Source organism: Euprymna scolopes, chromosome 46, assembly GCF_053919585.1.
Source record: "Euprymna scolopes isolate OS-2025 chromosome 46, ASM5391958v1, whole genome shotgun sequence".
NCBI classification, from domain to species: Eukaryota; Metazoa; Mollusca; class Cephalopoda; order Sepiida; family Sepiolidae; genus Euprymna; species Euprymna scolopes.
Genome location: NC_136527.1, coordinates 106,363,801 through 106,368,471, shown reverse-complemented (window position 1 = coordinate 106,368,471; position 4,671 = coordinate 106,363,801). Strand labels below are relative to the sequence as shown.

General features: G+C 36.5%; 1 pseudogene; it reads right to left on the bottom strand.

Annotated features, from left to right (window-relative positions):
* Positions 1 to 4,267: 4,267 nt before the first annotated feature.
* Positions 4,268 to 4,405, bottom strand: LOC145271746 (U2 spliceosomal RNA; annotated as a pseudogene).
* Between the last annotated feature and the right edge of the window lie 266 nt (positions 4,406 to 4,671).

Below are 4,671 nucleotides of genomic sequence, written 5' to 3'. Positions count from 1 at the left end.
AGAACGTCTTTTTAAAACTGTCCCTCTGTGGAACGCAATACCGTTTGTCTGCTTCCCTGCTGACTATAACATGGCTGTCTTCAAGTCTAATGTAAACACAAGATGCCTTTAATAAGTTTCTAGATATTTTTTTCGTACAGACATTTACAAATATCGTAGATCCTTGAAAATTCAGTGTGTTATTGTTATACATCTTATGAGATGGCTGACCAATTTTTATGATTCCAGGTTCAAATCAACAGCTACAGCAGGAATTGAAATACACCCTACTAAAGCCTGATTGTCACAGCTGGTGAATTTCAAAAATGCAATCTAGACGCGAGGACATTTTGTAAAGAAGGATATGGAATAAAATTCTGTTTTAAACTCGGAAACAATGCCACAGAAACGTATGGAATGTTTCAGACTGCTTTTGGACCATCTTGCATGAATCGAGTATTAGATTTTGAGTGGCATAAGAGATTCAAGGAAGGCAGAGAATCTGTGAGGAATGATGAGGGGTGTGGGAGGACTAAGGAAGCTAGAACAACAAAGTTGATTGGCCAAATAAAGAATTTCATGGATATGGACCGTCGTGTGTCTATAGAGTCAATAAGTGCACAATTTGGTGTCAGTGTGGGAACTGTGCACAATTATTTGTGAGAAACTCCATCCTTATTAAAAACTGTTTGACCAAGATGAGCATCAAGACAGCTCCTCACCTTCCTTATAGTCCAGACCTTGCTTCCTGTGACACAAGAGAACTTCCATAGAGCTTTTCAGGTGTTGGAAAGGTACAACAAGTGCATTGCAGCCAGAGGAGATTACTTCAAAGGAGGCTAGAGTTTTATGTATGTACTATCAATAAAAGTGCCTATTTTTTTACATAGTAGTCACCACTTATCAAGGCCCGGAAGCCACTCGAGGATAAGGGTTATTGCATATACAGTAATCAATGAGATAGTGATGTATTAATTGTAGGCATTGGAGATCTGATGAAGTGTCTTACTTAAGGGGGCGGTTAATCAGGAATGTGTTTATGTTGGACTTGAGTTGTAGTCAGGTGGGAAACAGGCAAACGGAAGAGAGTTCCACAGGCGTGCACTTCTAAGAAAGAAGCTTTGTTCATAGAATCTACATTTTTTTTTGTTTTTGTTTTTTTTACATAGGGGTCACCACTTATCAAGGCCCAGGAGCCACTCGGGGATAAGGGTTATTGCGTGTACAGTAATCAATAGGATAATATTGTAGTAATCGTTAGTATTGGAAATCTGATAAATTTTCTTACTTAAAGGGGCGGTTCATCAGGAATTTGTTTATGTTGAACTTGAAGACATCCAAGTTGTAGTCAGGTGGGAAACAGGCAAACGGAAGAGAGTTCCTCAGGCGTGCACTTCTAAGAAAGAAGCTTTGTTCATAGAATCTACTTTTGGATAAAGTGTGTGGAAAATTATTGGTAGTGGTTTCAGCTAGACGAGTGTTTATCATGAAGGAATGGTCAGACGGAAAAAAGTCTGGAAACTTATTGAAAGCACTTCATAAGTTGCCATTCAGCTGTCCATTCAGATAACCTAGCCCTATATTAATTCCACCGTGACTGATTTTTCTCAGCATCTACCTAATAATACTATTAATTAGCCTCCGGGCCTCGATAAGTACGATTTCTTGCCCTTGACAGGGTACAAAACTGTCTTCACAGAAGAAACGGTACGAGTGTGCCTTTGCTCTATCGATAATTTTATGGCAAGTGTTCGACTGAGCTCTAATCTATGATCCTTCCCTGTAAAACGTTAACAGCAAATAACCACTAACAAATTTCTTCACTCCATGTCGGCGTCAAAAAATAAACAAATATTCCATGAGCAGACCTTCTTTCCTAAAACTGTCCGTCTGTGAAACGCAATACCGTTTGTCTGCTTGCCTGCTGACTATAACATGGTCGTTATTATGTCTCTTTGTTTTATCCCTTAAACAGTTATCTCTCTTGGCCGGACATTTTTCTTATAGGGTTTCCCCTGACTCAACACCGGTACGTTGACCGGCGTTTTGCCTCCTAATTTTAGCTGCCTTTCTAGCCCCACACGGCTCGGTTTCTTATCTTCTATTATCCTTCGCAGTTTTAAGCCATCTCCGGAAAGAAACATTATTTATCCCCTTCTTTAAGACACTTTTAAATACTTTAATGTTATTTTTTATATTATTTCATTTTAACTATGTTTATTTTCTTTATCCACATGTCCGGCCTCCTTATTCCTAGCTGTGTCAGTGATTTCCTTACGCATACGGCTCCCCATTAAACCCTTTTATAACTTCTCGTTTCTGGACTTTTTTCTCTTTGTATTCTGAACAATGTTTTTTGTTTCTTTCAGCTTTTTACCGTACCTACCCTCAATAAACCTGTTCATAGGATTTCCTGTCTTCAGAGTTTTGATTGTTAGTACGCGTTTAATGCTAACTGTTCAAGGATCGTATGTTTCTAATCAAACGCATCCTGGAGACAGTATAGTCGTCTTCAAGGCTAATGTGGAACACTATACCGTTTGTCTGCTTGCCTGCTGACTATAACATGCTCATCTTCAAGTCTAATGCAGATAAGTTCGTTTTGAGTCGTCCATTAATGTCTTATAACCTTACCTAAGTTCCATCGTGACTTATTTTTAATCACCATCTACCTAAAACGTAGCCCTTATGTTAAAGTGACCCTTTAAGTAAAAATAACAAAAAAAACTTGGATATAAACGATCGTTTTTTTTTTTGTTTTTTTTTTTTGTTTTTTTTTTACTGGGGAGAAGGTCGAACTTGTGAGTTACAGGCAATTTACTAATTTAAAAACAACTAGCTAATAACCACAAAGCTGTGCGGTTGTTTCTTGCAAAAAAAAAAAAAAAAAGGGGGCGGAATGGGGGACGCGCCATCTATTCGGAAAGTAAAAAGCCAATTCAATACAGCTGTCCGTTTCCATTGCCGTGGAATTTGAAAAGACACTGGAATGACGGTAAATGTGATGACGGACGAGGTTATATTAAAGAAAATAGGATAGGAGGCTTTGAGGGCGACTATATATTTTTTTTTTATTATTGTTATTATCGTTCAAGCACTAAACTATCTGCAGTTAAAAAAAAGTAGGGAAATATATTAAACGAACGAAACCTTCTTGAAGTTAGGAACTCAAGCGAAAACTACAAAAATTGCTTCCAAAATAGAAATAGCATCGGAAGAATTACGTCGTGTGATTCAATAAAATCAAGTCATATATCTCTCGTTATATAAAATTGAGCCATGTTTATATATATACATATATATATATATATAGTTGCTTGTCTAGCCGCACTGATGAGATGTGAAACAGCGAAACGATGTTGTATGTGGATGACTACATATATATATATACATATATATATATATACATATATATACATATATATATACGTAGATATATATATATATATATATATATATATATATGTTGATGAATACATAACTTGCTTTGATCTGTGTTTATCTTTCTCTCTCTGTCTCTCTCGCTCACTCTCTCTCTCTCATATATATATATATATATATATATATATATATAGAGAGAGAGAGAGAGAGAGAGAAAGATGAAACATGACTATATATATATATATATATATATATATATATATATATAGTACTTTATAAAATATATATGGCAATTAAGCTACACTGAATATTCGGCGTTTCATCCACTCTAGGATTCCTCAGGTGCATAAGCCTGAGGAGTCCTAGAGTGGATGAAACGCCGAATATTCAATGTAGCTTAATCGCCATATACATTTTATAAATTACTAACTAGCTCTACCTACGTACTGAGCACTTTTGAAGTAAATACTTAAAGTGTACGCATAAATCTATACTTTCGTATATTAATTTTATGTGAGTAAATGAAGTAGTTATATATATATAGATATATATATACTTATTCTTTTTGGAAAAAGAAACCCAGCAGAGTGCTCAATTAAAAGAAAAATCCAAAGATATCCGAACAAGGGAAATATCCATTAGTCGCATGCTCTCGTGTAATGAATGAATGCGTGAATGTGGGATTGACATGAAATTCTTAAAGGTAAACTAAAATGACCGAAAAATGGGTTGAAATGACTTAAATAAATAAAAAAGTAAATGACTTAGAATGACTTTAATGAACTTAAGGATGAATTGAATGACCTTAAGAATGACTTGAATGATTATAAAATAACCGGAATCCTTCAAAAACAACTTGAATGATCTGGAGAATGACTTGAATGGCTTTGAGACTGACTGGTTGTAAAGTGGGTGATCATTTTACATTAAATTAATACAGAAAAGTGATCCCCCACTTTATATCACAAAGTTACAAACATAAGTACAGCATGTAGTAAGAACAGATACTACACTTTGATCTTGGCCAAAAGGCCAAGAAAAGGGTATTTATTTGCTCCCCCACCGAGCAAATTAGGCGCAAGGCCGATTTTTAATGTGAGGAGTGAAGGGGAAATGGGGACCAACTCCCCGGGGATTAGGGGTGCTGCATAGTGACAATTGGTATGAAGGGTTGCATCTACATTGACCAAGGTCTTATATGTGGGGTTGGTATTTATTTGCTACCCCACCGAGCAAATTAGGCACAAGGCCGATTTTTAATGTGAGGAGCGAAGGGGAAGTGGTGACCAGCCCCCCCCCCGGGGAGCAGGG